General features: G+C 43.2%; 1 protein-coding gene across 5 annotated transcripts in view; it reads left to right on the forward strand.

Moving 5' to 3' along the window:
- The first annotated feature begins 6,628 nt into the window (after nt 1-6,628).
- Nucleotides 6,629-16,577, forward strand: part of TLN2 (talin 2) — a 146,954-nt gene continuing 137,005 nt past the window's right edge. For 2 of the 5 annotated variants that reach the window (XM_038147556.1, XM_038147562.1), the window contains exon 1: nt 8,523-8,748. The gene's annotated coding sequence lies outside the window, so the exon portion shown is untranslated. Of the gene's footprint in view, nt 8,442-8,522; nt 8,749-12,753; nt 12,882-16,577 lie in introns of those variants that run through there. The other 3 variants (XM_038147558.1, XM_038147557.1, XM_038147559.1) reach the window with 3 other exon arrangements.

Below are 16,577 nucleotides of genomic sequence, written 5' to 3' on the forward strand. Positions count from 1 at the left end.
CACACAGGTAGAGGCTGCTTGCTCAGCACTGCCAGAGAAGGACTCCACTTGCACACTTACCCTTAAGACACATTATGCAGAATTATCAATTATGCATAATTATAGTCTCCCACTTAATGGCAGAAGTGGCTCTTCTCTTCCCACAGAGACCTTGTAAAAGCTGATCTACTTCATCAGGGTTTTATAATGTTGCATTTTTCACCCATTTAGATAGCATTGGATAAACTGACCTAAGACTTTATTGTAGAAGACAGATTCTCAAAAATCTACTGCCTTCTTTATGGAAATTGCTTTTATCCTCCGAGTTACTGACTGTCTGTTTTATGCAACCACTTTGTTTATGGAGCAAAATTCTACCCACATACTGCAATCCCTTTCAGAGCTCAAGATTCAAAGCATTGCCACCAGCTACAAGGAAGAAGTTTCCTTATCTTTTGCCCTCCCCTTATTTTTTCCCCTCAGATTTTACTATTTGTCAGCAATACGGTCCAATACCATTAAGCAAAAGCACTGGCATATTTCTACCACATGAAATTTATGCTTTTATGTACATACACTGCTTAACAGAAAGGAAAAATATTTTTGCTACTACTGTTTGAGCAGGTTTGAGGATTTGGTTCACTTAAAAAAAAACCAACAAAACACACACACACACCCACAAAACCCCAAACCAAACAAACAAATAAAAAAAACCAACAAAAAAACCCCATCACCCAACAGGAATACAAATATCTAGAAAGACACCCAACCAGAATCTGAGGTGTGTGAAAAGTTAAACTAAGGCCAGTAAGTGCTATAGCAGAAGCCCTTGGCAGGGCTTCCCTCTTGCTGTGGAAAAGGCCAGAATCACAAGCCTGTGCAGTACACGAGAGCCCACCTGCCCCTGCTCACAGCTCAGTGCTCACCTTACACCTGGGTGCAGCACCCACTCCAGCTGTTAAGCATCAAGGCACAAGGACAAGGGAAAGCACTGGGAACAGCCAGGAAGAAACAGACTGAGGAATCAATGTAAGCAGCTTCCTGACAGCACAGATGACAAATGTCTTCCTGTACTCTGACCTACCACATGCTTTATCTTAGAAGTAACCATCCCAAAACACAGCTCCATTTTCCTGTGATTTCATTCCTTGGCTCTCCAGAGGAGATCAATAGACACAGCAGTGCTGGCTGCCTGCACAAGCCTGGGGCCATGCCATGGAAATCCCAGTGTGGCCATAAAGAGAACAGCAACTGAATGGGAAGCAGAGGAAGGAACAAAGCTTATCTAACACTTCAGCTCCTCAAACCCCATGTGTTACTGACAAGTAAAACTTTACAAAAGGAAGGCCTTCTAAAACCATGGCTCAGGCCTCTTACTTTGGCCAAGTAGAAAAGGACTGTGGGAAAGAGATTCAGCTGAATTAGGGGTAGAAAAACAAGTTATATGACCTCCACGTGTTCACATCATGGTCTATGGTGGTTGGTTGAATTATGTTTGTTATGCTTTAAAGCTATGTAACTCACTGCTCTAAAAAGGCCTGGCTTTTGCAATGAAGCAGCTCTCCCTTGCATCTGCCTGGGGACTCTGCCTCACTATGGACCCTCACCCAAGTAGTGCTAAAGTAGCATTACAGTAGCACACAGCCCCAAAGCAGATACTTCAGGATGGTTTTGCTTGAGTGAAAAGTTTGCAAATAAAAATTGATTTGGAAGAGTTACACTGCTGGTACATATGGAGTTTACCCTATGGGCCCAGATGTTTGTTTTATTAAATACACACATTAGAGGAGACTCGCAATAAAGAACAGTGAGAATGACATCAATTTTTCTTTGGCAAAACTCCAGCAGGAAATAATCCTGTGTCAGCTACAGCTCTGTCCTCTGGTACCACACAGATTCAATGCACATGTTGGATTCGTTTAAATACGTCCAAGTCTGTGTTTCATTGTTTGTAAAGACTTCTTTGCTAAAAAATAATAAATAACCAATAATTCTGAACAATAGAACAACTCGATAAAAATGAAGCACAGTTCTTATCATGCATTGAAGGAGATTATACAAGGAAAAGAAAACAGTTACATGTCTTCAAACAAATAATTTAGATAAAATGTAGTATTAGGTAAGGTGCTAACAACAGCTCTCATTTTAAAGGTAAAGATTTTTGTCTAACACTGAATCACCCTAGTTAAAGAAATACAATAAAAATGACTCTTTATTCCGGAAACAGAGTTAATGTATTTTAACATCTGGTGATCCAGGGAAACAGCAATGCATTTCCTAAAATTCCTGGCATTGTTCCAGTGCTTTATCAGCATCCTGAAAATACAGGCAATTGAAAAAATACCCGTTATTGCTGCATGATATGAATTTCAAACAAAGCAAAAAGTTCAGCATAATTGCATACAAGTCACATCCAATTTGGATCACACCGTGTAATAGCCAAGCAATTTAGAAGGCTGAATTCTGTTTTTAAAACTGCAATAAAGTATTTTCATGTGTAATTTGTACAGCAAACTTCATGTTCTGGATACGGACAAGAAAACAAAAGAGGGTCAGACTTCTAAAAATCAATACTAATTCAGTGGGTGTTTTTGAAAACAAACCTGGCAAAGCATGTATACTGCTACTCAGGAATCCCAGTATTAAAGACTCTGTATTACTTACTGCTCATATTGAGACTTATCACCTAGAGGGATGTGGGTTTGTGAACAACAGTCCTTATGTGCATTTTCTGATCCTTCTTGCAGCACTCTTGAAAACCTGGAAGTGTTCACCAGACCAGAATGTAGCTCAGCTGCAAACAGAAGTGTTAATGTGTTTATCAGAAGCCACAGAGATACATAATTAAAAGACAACTTGGGTGGCCTTCTCAGGGACAGAAAACACTGCTGGTAAGGAGTCAGAATTTTTCTGATGATACAAATGATCAGAAAATCTGGCTGCACAAGGGCAGCCAGACACATTGACTACAGGATCAATTTATGACCCTGCCACTGCAGGTGCTGTGTCAGACACAACTGTGAGGGATGCCACTCTGGTTCTTAAGTCTCCTGACCTTCCACACCACCAAACCTGTGTCCCCTTAACTTTGTTAGGGCTGACATTTTCTGTGGTAACTAGACCTGACTTAAAATCCTATCTTTCCTTCTCTTGTAGCTGTTCCCTTGAAGTTTAGGTACCAAAAGAGCCTCTTTGTTTTCTGTAGTTTTGGTCTTGAGTGTTCCTTACCAATAAAGTCAACCCTGTAAATTTATTTTTTCATTTAGAAATAAATGATCTTTTTTTTTTTGCAGATTTAACCACCATAAAAGAGAAATATAATTTCTTTTCCATATTGTATTTTTGTAACCACAAAGCTAAAAAATGAATTTTCTAAGATCAGCTGATCCTGCCTTAACAGACAATGCATTGTCCTTTCATCATAACTAGAATTAGTAGAGCTAGGAAAAATTGTTAGATCATGATAAGACTGCTGTGCATTCCCTAGAATACTGTAATTCTCTACCATAAAATGAGAGGGATATGATCCCTTCAGTTATTTAGCATCTTTTTTTAAGGACTGACCTCCAAAGAAATTTTTTTTCTAGTAAAATAAGTTCTGAAAGTTACTGTGCAAATCTGAAGAGTAAGATTCAGCAATGCTGTAATGCCTCTTAGTAATGACCTACTTCCTTACAGAACTGATCTTTAGCAGGACCAGTGAAAAGTTTACACATAGGTCCAATTATTACAAGAATAAAGAAGCCCATGTAAATTAAGAACATGGTTGTTGTAGCACAGTAATGCTGTGGGTTTTGTGTAGTGCAATGGTATTGAATAAAGTGGCTGTTACCAAAAAAGAAGACAGTATCTACACCAGGCAAGCAGCAAAAAATTGTCACCCACAAATTCACTTCCCTCTCACACATGCAAAACCTTCACTGAATGTTGGACACAAGATGTGGCACATGCTACTTCACACCTGCTGGCAGCTTCCAGTGGCGGTGAGCAATGGGGAAGAAAATCAGAGCCCTCCTCCTTCCCCTATGCCCTGCCCACCTGTAGCACAGGGGGTTTCACTGCCCCTCGGCTCAGGGAGGTTTTGGGATGTCGCCCAAGGAGGGGAGGGAGGAGATTGTTATGACTCTGATGAAGTCAGAGGGCAGCAATAAGCCTCAAGGGAGCAGAGACAACTTAATCTTCATAAAGCCCATGAACTGCTCAATACCAGGCACCACAGTAGTAAGAAGACACCAATTCAAGAGAAGTAACCACTGCAGTTAAAAATCTCTGTGAGTACTGAGGAAGAGGCTAAAGAATCCAGAATGATGGGAATAATTTGAAGATATGCTCCACTGTCAACAAACTCAGCTAGTAAAGAGGGGCTCAAAGAGAAAACGAAAAGCTTAAATACCAATACCAATTAGAAATTAATCAGCTCAGGATCAGAATAGCAGAGATCAGCTAGAGAGCTAATTGGATTCACAAATTAAAGCTAGAAAGACACTGGGGAGGGCTGCAATGGACTTTGAAAAGCATAAAGTTATACTGATTCAGAAAAGAGTACAAAAACCCCAAATACATTGGTAATCTTTCTATGAACACCTAAATAGGTGTCAAGCAGAGAAAAGAAAAAATTTCAAACTACGAAGTCACAAGTTTAAATAATATAAAATCTAGATTACAATCCACTTGTTTTTTGCAACTAAAGAGAGCACAACAAAAAGAACCCATCTGAATTAGCACCACATACCTGAAAACTCCCCACAGAAACTTCCCAGTAAGACTAGTAGAATACCAGAACCAGCTACACCAAGAGACTGCAATAGTCCCTAGTCCAAGGATTTTAACAAAGGAAAAAAAACAAAAACCCAAACAAAACCCCTCCCAGCAAAACAAAGAAACAAACAAAAACAACCCAGAAGCAACCCTACGTTACACAAACAAGAGTTACAAGACAGCTATTGGGACAGTAGGCACGTTCACCAAAGAACCCAAATTTCTAGAGAAACTTGTGTCAATAAAACAGAGCCAAAAAGCTCCAGCCTCGGGCCTGACCTTATATCGAGCACCTGGGGGGGGTGGGGGGTGGTGGAGGTCCCAGGTGAGGTTGGTCAGGGCCATTAAGGGCTGTGAGAGCACTCAGAACCATCCCCACCTGCAATGCTAGAGTAATACTGGCAGTGCTGAGCTTTGCTTAGTATTACTTAACAAGGATAAATCTGACTTATTATAAAGGTCACTTTTATAAATGTCTTCAATATATCTTTCTTAGCTATCCAATGTAATTATTAAAATAGTCTTGTCACACACAATCTAGTTTACAGGCTTGGGTATGATTTAGGTTACATTTTAATGGACTTGTTCTGAAACAGTGATTTTAACTGTATTTGACATGACAGATGAGAAAATTGTTTATAATGTACTTCATTGCACACAGACGGGTTCACCCAAAACATCAGTAAATATGCCAGTGCTGCTCTCATCCACAGGATATTTTGAGGGCCAGAATGCTAAAGTAGTTGCTATACCAGGATTAACAGAGGGCTGTGAACAAGTATGACAAGTATGACAGCATTTAGGGATAGTTTGGGAGGGTACTTCATGACTCTTTTGGGAGATCATTTAATGTCTGTCTCCTGACCTGTGGGAAAGGAAAACCACTAGAGAACATCCCTGATGTTCACACACCACACCCACTGCACTTTGAAGAAGGACATTAGATTGTTGTAATTCTTTCTCTGATAAAACACACCCTAAAGTTCTGGAGTTTGGTAATAAGAAGATGGAAAGATAAAGTGTTAGAATAGCTGTGATGGCAGGAAAAGACAACCTTAGAAGAGAAGTCAAGTGTCCAATAGAATGCCTTAATTTCAAAGTATTCTCTGAATACAAATAAAGCCTAGAATTGTTACTGAAATAACAAAAGCTGAATCCTCACGTCAGATTGACAGAATACCTCATTTATTATTGCATTAGTTTTGTCAAGGATTCTTACTGTAGAATGCAGGTATGTGCTCAGACCACCTTGTATTTGATACGATGCAAATAATGGGGGGAAAAAAAAAAAGCTGGTTTGCCCCAAAGCAAGTCACCAGCTGGGCACAAAGGGAGACAGTAAATGTGTCCAGACAGATGTACTGGGAGGAGCAGGACACAGAAATGACACAGGGGAGCCTGGCTTTGACATTGCACTCCACATTGCAGTGAAATTTTGTTCTTTGGGATTGGGGGGGGTACTTTTACTGACATTTTGCTGAAATCTCTTTGCAGACATTTCAAAGGAGTTATTTGGAGGTCAATGCAGCACAGAGATTTAAACAGCCTTCCTGTGAGCTGAGAGGAAACAGAAGAACACAGAAATGACAAGGGCAACAGAGACTGGAATTGTGGCCTTGCATGTTATTATGTGAGAGAACACACAGGGTAGGAAAAGGTTTAAAAGTGAAGGCAGAAAAAGATAATGCAATCAAAACTAGTAATGGTGTACAAGAAGTTTCTCTTGATGCAGTATTGGAGCCAGGAAATAGGATAATACTACATGAAGAGAAGAATGAAATGCATCATTATGTATTTTTTTAGAGGTAAATTGTACGCCACACAGGGAAAACCACATTGTTGGAAACTTATCATCATGGTAGTAAAAGGCCAGGAAAAAACCCAAACCAAACAAAAAACCCAACAAACCAAAACATCCCATTGCTCTTTATGTAAATATTATGGCTGTTCACAGGTAACTTACATGTGCAAAAGTACCTCTAAACCACAAAAAAACCCTTTAGTTATCACTTCTTTTAATAACAGGTTGGATAGTATCTCTTTAGTAACATGATAACACAATAACTCATTTGTGAAACTCGTAATATTGTCAAGAATTAGCAAGTTATAAGGCAAATCCTGTGTACCTCTACTTTAGTTAACAGAGCAGACACCTCTTGTCTGATAAAGCTGGCACAGCTCAGGGTAACTATCAGGGGATAGCAGGAAAAGACCACCTGTTGAAATTGTGATGCTTTTAATTCTGTAAGGTGGACGTCTAAAATAATCTGGTTGGGTTTTATATCTATGGACTGCCTTGAACATGCCCACCAAGTGCATTGATACAAGCTGTGTAACTGTGTTGGACTGTGTCACCATGCATTGTGAGTTTAGTGTCTTAAGGTTAATTTGTTGGAGCAAGATTACTCTAAAAGGCCAAACCAGCTGTATACTTATGTGGCTCTTTTAAGCTGGTTACAAGCAAAAATATTTACTAATGACTGTACTTTCACTAAATCAGGTGAAATTATTTTAACTGCATGACTTTCAACTGTTGCAGTTTTACAGAGGCCCCAGTATTGTACTGGTACTAATTCATGTAAGAGACCTAAGTTGGAGTAGGTATTTATTTTCTCACATTTGTATCAATATATTGGTGTGAAAAGCATTTACACAACTCTAACAGTGTTAGAACTGTTTAAATGATACAAGCTGTGTGAGGGAAGCCCTGAGTCTCCTTTGCTGCTACAGCAGTTCTTTTGTCGGTGGTGTTGGACCCTGGCCTGCGTCAGGAACGGTGTGGCCAGCAGGACAAGGGGTGTGGATCTTCCCCTGTGCTGTGCATTGGTGGGGCCACACCTCGAGATGTGTCCTGTTCTGGGCCCCTCAGTTCAGAGAGGTGCTGGAATGGGTCCAGAGAAGGGTAGTACTGCTGGGGAGAGGTCCGGAGCACAGGTGCTGTGAGAAACAGCTGAGCGTGTTTAGCCTGGAGGAGGCTCAGGTGTGACTTTATCACTCTTCACAATTCCCTGAGAGGAGGCTGCAGCCAGGTGGGGGTCCGGTTCTTCTCCCAGGCAATCAGTAATAGGACAAGAGGACATAGTCTTAAACTATGCCAGGGAAGGATTTGGATGGACACTAGGAGGATTTTCTTCACGTAGAGGGTGATTAGAGAGGGGAACGGGCTGCCCAGGGAGGTGGTGGAGTCACCACCTCTAGAGACGTTCAAGAAACGTCCGGCACCACTCAGTACCGTGATCTGTTTGACAAGGTGGTTTTCGGTCTTAAGCTGGAACTCGATTACCTCAGCGGTTTTTTCCACCCTAACGGGTTCTGTGACTCGTAGGCGCTCGGCAGGACGCGCTCCGCGGGGCTCGGGGCCGCTCCGCACACCCGCGGGCCGCGCCTCGCCCCTCAGCCGCCCGCCCCGGCCCCGGCCCCGGCCCCGCCGCGCCTCCGGGGGCTCCGCTGGGCGCGCTGCCTCAGGGGCGCCTCGTGCCCCCGCAGCGGCCCCCGCTGGTGGTGGGTCCTGCCCTGCCCTGCCCTACCCTGCCCCGCGGGGTCTTTCTCCTCCCCGAGGGGCTGCTCCGGCTTTCCTCCTCCTTCCCCCGAGGAGCTGCCGTGCCCTACCCGCCACGGTGCCGGGTGGGCAGAGCAAGAACGACGCTACCTCACCGCCTGGGTGAGGGTTGCGGCCGGCGGAGGTGCTTCTCCCTCAGGCCCAGGTAAGGGGGAGCTCCGAGCCCTCAGGTGAGGCGGGCTCTGCTCCCGCCGGTCTCCGGGCGCGGGGCGGGAGCCGCGGGTCCCCCCGAGCGGGCCGGGCCGGGCGGAGAGCGGTGGAGCGGCCCGGAGTGATGACGCGCTTCCTGCCCTCCCCGCCGGGGGTCTGCGCCTGGAGTCCGCAGCGGCGGCGGCTGCGGGCGGCGGCGGCGGAGCCGGCGGGAGCGGGCAAGAGGCGAGCGGGGGGAAGGAAGGAAGCGAGAGAGCGGTGGGGCTTAGGCGCTCCGCAATGCCACAGTAACAGCGTTCCCGGTAGGAGCCCGCGAGGACCCTCGTCCTGCCCCGCCGTTGCACGTTGCATAGAGCGTGTGGTCTGTGCGGAGCCGCCGAGAGGGGGAAGACTCGGCGCGGGGCTGAGCGGCGGGAGCGCGGAGCCGCTCGGCTGTAGCGATGCGGGTTTCTCGGTGCCGCGGGCTTCTCGGTGCGGGCTGCCTCCGAGCGGCGGCAGCCGCCGCTCCCCGCTTCGCCCGTGCGGGCTCGCCCGCGGGCAGCGCTGCCTGCCCAACAAGTTGCTGGGTCCAGGGAGACAGCAACAGCCTGGCCCGGTGCCGCGCGGGCTGAGCCCCGGGAAGGGGAGAGCGGCCTCGGCTCACCTATGGTTCGTCAGGAGCCGGGCCGGGATGAGAGGGAAACAGCGGTCTTTCGGGATTTCCCTGTGCCGTGTAGGGCTGGAATAGGAGGCAGGTGCTGTGTCGGCCGGCCCCTCACATCATGTTTGGGGGAGCGTGGCGTGGCCGGGTCGGAGCTGTGTTTGCCCGGGGAACGGAGCTGTTCGCTGTTGGGCGCTATTGGCGATCGTGATGTAGGAAAAACCTTTTCCCAATACGTGGTGAAGTGACGACCTCCCAAGGACGATCCTGCCGCGTCTGCATATGCGTGGATCTGTATCTGTGTGTCTCTGTCCGCATCTTCCCACGAGAGCGGCGGAGCGGCTGGCGTTGGAAGCGGGCGCGGGGCGGTCCCGTGGGGCCATCCCGGAGCGCAGGGAAGGACGCGGCCGCCCCTGCGCGGCGCAGACGAGGATGGGTGGGCGGCTGCTCCGCAGCCTCGCTGCTCTCCGGGCCGGCCTGGGGCGTGCAAGGGTCCAGCGCTCTGGGCTACCTGCCCCGGTGAGGCTTCGTGTCCAGGGCTAAGCAAAGCGCAAAGCCTCCCTTAGTGCGAGGCGGCGTTGTGTACTTGCAGCGGGGCTGGCCGCGTCCCGGCTGGGGTTCTCCTGTGTGCGCCGATCGCTCTGCTTCTCCCGTGCTCTCCTAGCAGATTTCTGTCTCTGCGTGCAGCCTTGCCTTCGGGTGTCTGGAGAGCCCGGCGCGGTGTCACTGCGTGGGAACACCTTACTGAGAGCTGGGGCCTCTGCTGGCTTTATGCTCACCTTCTGTAGCGCTTTTGTTCTGCGGACCAGCCATTTCAGGTTTTTTAGGCTTCACTTTTTGTGTGTTAAAATGCTGCTATGACGTCTAGTTAGGAAGATTGTGGGAATGTTCATTGATTTAAAAAAACTCTTGTCAGATTAAAAAATTGTCCACCTCCCTTCGAATATTTTTAAAGTTTATTTTGTAGACCTATATTTTGGAGCAAAGTTTGAGCCATATTAAATTTTAAGGCAGTTCTGGGTTTGGAAGTATGTTACTTAGAGACATTGAGGAGTTCTGCGTTCTCAGAAGAGTCCAATGGCCAGTGGAACAATGTCCCTATGATTTAAAAACAAAGAAGCAACATATTTCTGAGATTGCTCTTGCTTATGTAAAACATGACTTATTTGTATGTTTATGGCAGTGTGTTTTAAGTAGGAATGCAAGCTGCCAGTGTTAATTAAAAATACCTTACAAATTGTAGTATATGAAAAGCTTTCATGTCTCTATGGCGTAATGGTCAGCCATGCTTCCAGCAGAACTGCTGTTAGACAACTTAACTGAGAGTTAAATTGGCTGAGCTACCATTCCTGCTTTAATTTTCATAATGTGACATTTTCAAGGGAGATTCAAGGTTATCACACAGCTGAGGAGGGAGGGGGAGTGTCTCTTGATTCTTGAAAGTGCCTTTCATTTGAGTTTCCTAATGCCTCATGTAACTCACTGGTCACTGCAGCACTAAAGGGTTAAGTGGAATTCTAGCTTATCTATTCATGACAAAATTATTGAGCTTGTGGAAGATAAGAATGCTTCTTGTTTCTGATTGCCAACCTAAGTGGGCTAACTGTGGCAAACTTGAATAATATTCAAGTTCTGAATCTCAGTATAAAGTTAGATAAAGTCTACAGCCATTTCATATGGGATACCTATTCATTTTACCATTCAGATTACAGGAGTTTATCCTGAATAATTGTCCTGTGTGTTTTTGGAGTAACATCTGTTGCATGATATCATGTAATGGAATGTGGTACAGCCTAATTTAAGTTGATTTGAAACATTGCCATTGCACTGTAGTAGTGCCTGAGAGGGTGAGAGGTTTTGTGGTGTGTGTGATGGATAGATTGGTTACAAGTAGACAATATTGAGGAAGATGAACTTGCATTTGAACTGCAAAGGATTAAGTAATTTTACTCTGAGCTTGGTTTGTTTTACAGTTTTACTTAGACTTCTTTCATCATTTGCCAGCTAATGCCATGACTGAATTCTACTTATATTAGGAAATCCATCTCCAGTTATAAATATAACTATCGCTATAAAGCACCAATACAGTAGAATCCCAGTCTTATTTTGGAGTGGCAGAAGTGGGCTGGAGAGAGCTGTCTAGCTGTGGCATAGCTTGAACTGCATGAAACTTAGAAGTTTTGCTGTGAAAACTTTCAATTATTTGGTATTGTTTCTACAAAGATTTGACTGCCCGTAGCAAGGATGTTCTGATGCATTAATATTTGGATTGTCACTTTATATGCTTACTTATATGATATATATCTATTAAACCTGTGCAAATGCAGTCTAGATGGTTTGCAAAAATGGCAGTACTTAATTAGTCACCACATCTAGACAGGAGTTCAAACATCTCACCTCCATTCCTTTTTGTGGCCCTGTAGTGTCAGGTAACTGTTGGGTTATCAGTATTGTATGCTCATGAAGTATGAGCAATACCATTTGTTGAAGGATCCCTACAATCCATAATTTTAGCATTATGGTACTGAAAACACCATTTGAGTTGATTCTCAGCTGCCAGTCCTATCTGACCTTTGGAGATTTTGGTAAGCTGCCAAATATGTAGACATCTTGGTATTATTTCTTTTTAATACGAAGAGTTTCTTACTAAGCAGTGTTTTCCAGATGCTGCCTTTGCACCAGGCCCTAATTAGGTAAGAAGTGTGAATGTCTTTACAGACCACTGTACCAGCTTTCAGAAGTTCTTTTCTCCTCTCTGCTTTTGAATCTTTAAAATTTTTGGCAAGTCTGCTTATGCATGTTTCTACACACAATAGAATGCTGATGCAAATTGAGAACGGCAAGCAAAATGCTGGGTGTTGTTGCACATGGGGGGAGGCTGTCTTAATAATGCAGTGTTATGTTTCATTTGTTTACTTTTGGATTTTAGTGTTTCAGATGGGACAAACGGAGATGGAAATTGCAGTTTCAGGTAGTCCTGAAGGAGAATGCAGGCTTTTGCTTCCAGGGTTCTGCTTTTGACTACATATGGTTATTAAAATACACAATAAATTGAATTGCAAAAATTTTGGGGCAAAGGAGGTGCAAATGATAAAGCAGAGGGTTTTTTTCAGAGTAGTTTATCTTACAACTTCCAGGGGCTATGTTAAGCGAAATAATCTAGGGTTTTGCAACTCAGTGGATGAGATTATGATTATGGACATCATGCTGTGTCTTAAGCTCTTTTATACTTGATTTTTATTGTTGTGATTAAACAGTCTATTCCTTTCACACAAAGAATGCCTTGAAGGTAGCCTGAGCTCCTTAGATGTGTAAGTGCTGATTCACAGCATGTGGTGCAATCCTGGGTCTGATCAGTGTTCAGAGTATTGTGCCTTTCGTCTCTGAGTGCAGGGAAGTTCCACCTTTGGAGTGAGGCTGGTATGCTCGAGTCTGAGAAGGTGGTAAGGAGCCCTGTGCTTAGTTTTAACACCAGACTTTTAACTGTGTACCATGAATTTTGTAGCTTTCTGTCCCTGCTAATGCTGCTGAAAACCCATTTCACAGTGGTCAGAGAACCATTTCCCTGGGTGTGCTATGTGCACGCATGCTTATCTTGGAATTGAGTTTGAATTAGCCTGCATACTTGAAGCAATTGTGATAACATTTTGATATTTTCCACTTCCAGTTGCAAGCTGGAATTTCATCCCCAGAGATCCACCCCCTCAATTCTCAAAGCTCCAGCACCTTTTTACTCAAGCATCTTCATAAAGCTAGAAAATGCACTGACTGACTTCACAAGGTGACTATACAACAGTAAGTCTTGTCTTAAAATATCTTTACAGTATTACTGTGCTGACTTACTTGTAGTCCCTTTGCTTGGCAGCTACCAGTTGATTTCCTGCCAAGATGGGCCAGGCTGGCACTTGAAACTGCCTTCCTTTCATTCTCAGTAGGTAGCTCATCTTTCTGTGTTCGGGCAGCAGGAAGAAAGTATGGTCTGAAGTGAATTGTAAATGAACCTTGTGTCTTTCTCTATGGCAACTTTTGTAAGGTTGAGATTTCTTATTTTCGTGGAAGTGACATATAACCCAAGAACAAGCAGCAGACTCTCAGGCTTCTAAATCACAGCAAATAACAATTGAGGTGATAAAGAATCAGTGGTACTACGTGGACTGATTACTTTTTTGAGTTGAATAACAATTCACATTTGCCAGCTGTGGTAGATTTGTTGCTCTAATATATTGAAAAGTTTAGTTTTTTGCCGAAGTATTTGGTGTAGTGTTGTGAGAACCTCTTAAACAATGGCATTGTCTTCAGTTGTGTAATCCTTTTCTTATTGCATATTGTTTATTTTCATATAATGATCTCTCTTTACCTTTCTTGGGAGTTGATAGCTGTAATGTGGTAAGTAACCCTGTGTCTCAGCAACCTCAAGTCCAGCCTATCCTGTGGTTTGGTTTCAGTTGTGTTCTGTACTAGTGGGAAAGTTCTGATTTTTCTGGAATGTGATATTTAAACTTTATGTATAGTTGACATTAATATAAGCATAAAACAGTTGCAAAAAATTGCTGGCTTGGATTTGTTCAGCTGGAAACATTAATTAGGCTTAAAGTAATTTACAGTGAGTACCTTTTACCTTAGTTCAGTTTGTATGTGCCAAGTGCTGTCTAGCAGGAAATGGCAAAGTGGCACTTGGCAGACAGAACAGCAGCAGGAAATACAGATTATCAGTGTCTGATAGAAGTGATGGTGCCTGTTTACGAGAAGACCTGTGATAGTAGGAGGGATGGTCTCAGCAATGTGATGGTGGTGTAGGACTGATGGGCATGATCCTTAGACTCAGTGAATATGTTTAGATATCATGACAATCAAAATTAAGCAACGGGTCTATGAATGAATATATGAATAAGTGAAATCAGGAGGTCTGACTTGAATATTTCAGTTTACTGTAGCTTGCAATTTCTGTAATTGTTGTAATTCTTTGTCATTTGTGACTGCAAGATTTTCTTGGATGTTTTTTTTGTTGTGGTATAAGGACATATCTGGTGACAAGGGTGTGTCTGACCTCCGTGGGGAAAGGGTTGAGTGGGAGTCATTGCTGCACAGCCAGCATGCAGGGTCGAGCAAAAGGAACCAGTGGTGTCTCCTGCGTCAGAGTATCACTAAAGGCACTGGGACAGGCAGGAAGAGATCAATGTCCAGCTTCAGTTGAAAAAAGCAAAGGCTGGGAAATGAGATCACTCTGCTGTGATGTTTAAAGTACTCTTTGGAAATGTTATTTGCAATAGCTGAGGATGCACAGACTTCAGGCAAGAACCCAAGATGTTGTAGTATGTACCAACTCTGAGGAATATTTGGCGTTTTTTAATTTAAAAAAATGGGTGACTATGTTTGCAGTTGAGAGTAGGGTCCAGATAGGCCTGGTTGTTTGCTGGGTTGTCTGTTCAGCTGCACTGTGATACTAATAAGACTTAAAAGCAGCTGATTAGTGTAGGTGTGTGTACAGAAGACCAGAAGCTGTAAAGAAAGAGTAGTTAACTTTGCCTTGTGAGCTTGGGCAGACCAGACTATGGATTAAGTACAGAACAAATCCAGACACTGAGGAGGGGTTGCAGGGGATGTAATGAACTTTGTCTGAGGCCTTTGTATGTTGTGGACCTGGACATGTAAGGGTTCAGTTCAAATGGATCACAGGTGGTGTGTGAGTGAGAATTTATTCTCTCTGTCCTAGGCAGAGAAGGTATTTTTAGAGTTTTCCTGTCAGAGCTTTAGCTGACTCTGTAATACCACTCCCAGGGGAATGGTGGGGTTTTGGTGGTGAAGAGATGAGGCAGAAAACACCTTGACTTAAGGTGAGCTGCTTATGCAGCAGTTATGCACTTGGAGGTTATTCAACTCAGATGAAGGAAGCCTGCAAGCAGGAGGAAGGGTGGATGTAGCCCGAGGAATCAAGCACACCAGTACAGGGGCAACTGTAAGGCCAGGCTATGAAAGTGGCTCAGTAATGAGTGTGAATGTCTGTGTGGGAACAATGTGTTCCTGCCTCAATGCTATTATCATTCCTTTTCAGGGATAAATTGTAGTTTGAAGCGTTACAAATGCCATCTGTGTATGAGGGTAAAAATCCTCTAGTACTTTAGGTTGAAAACTAAAAGCACTGTTTTCCATGTGGATCTTAGTATAATCAGCCATTGCCTTAACTTCTCTGGGATAATATTGCCAGCCTACCAGGTCATTTAAGGCAATGGTTTCAAAAGATTTTTTTTTTTTTTTTGATCTCACACCCTTATCAGTAAAAGATTTGTGAGCACACACACCAAAAATAGATGTATTATTCATAAATTTGCACACATACTACTCAACTATTATTATACACATTACAGAACATACACAAAACCCAGAAATTAATAAAGGAGAAGACAAAAAGAATATGTTTTATTTTTTTACAAAACCCTTTTTTCCTTTCATTAAGGAATAATTTAGTGAGAGTTACGTGATTGGACATGCTTTTCAAATTTTTTTTAAGCTGTTGGTTCATCACGTGTATACAACCATTTTAAGGGCTGGTTCTAGGTTCAGTTTATTTCAGTACTTGGTTTTAGTGACTTTCCAAGCCAAATAAGATGCCTCACAAAGACAGATCCAAGGGGAAGAAGTGCATTGTTGGTTCTTACTAAATAATGATACTAATTTTCCACTCCCATACACTAATTTTGCAGAGATTCTTCTTGGGATTCATCTATTAAATTTCCACCTTCCCTGGTGTCAATCAATTCTTCTTGCAGACTAATGGGAAGATGTTGCGTTCTTTTTTCCTGAAGCAATTCTTTTGGAAGATTTTTAAACAGTGTTAGGGTTTTTAAAAAGATTTTAAAGTTTTGGAAATTATGTACAGCTTTCAAAAGTTTTCATAGGAGTTTTTTTCAGTGGAAACATTGGCAAACACCTATTTTCAAAACAGTCTTTTTAAAGTGAGTTTCTTCAGGAAAGCAGTTACCCTGTTGCTCCCTGTTAAAACAGGCTGTCAGCTTCACCTTGAAGGGACACCTTAGGTGTTTATTTATTTGAAAATATCTGGAAGGTAGGAAAATGCTGCCAGCCCCTTGTCAGCACAGAAAAGAACAGGCAGTTTTGAACAGTTGCCTTTGTAGGAAAAAACACATAGTTTTTTTGTTCATTAAGTGTGACAACTCTTTTAGGCCCTTTGCCACAAGATAACTAGCAAAACTTACTGTGGGAGTATGAATTTCGTGGTCACTCCCCGTGGTATTGTTACAAGGTATTCTACTGCTTGAAGATCTTACTTTTATAAAATGGTATAATCAATGACAACCTGAGCACTTGGTGCACTCCTGCCTCCAGCATTGCTGTGTTAGTTTATCTATGAATGATGCAGTGAAAGAATTTCATGTGTGGTTATGGAGTGACTGCTTTAACTGGCATAAAAAATAAAAGGATTCAAGTGTAAAGGTTACAGATAAAATCACATAAGTATACACTTGTACAGTT

The sequence above is a fragment of the Motacilla alba genome, chromosome 10 (assembly GCF_015832195.1).
Source record: "Motacilla alba alba isolate MOTALB_02 chromosome 10, Motacilla_alba_V1.0_pri, whole genome shotgun sequence".
Taxonomy (NCBI): Eukaryota; Metazoa; Chordata; class Aves; order Passeriformes; family Motacillidae; genus Motacilla; species Motacilla alba.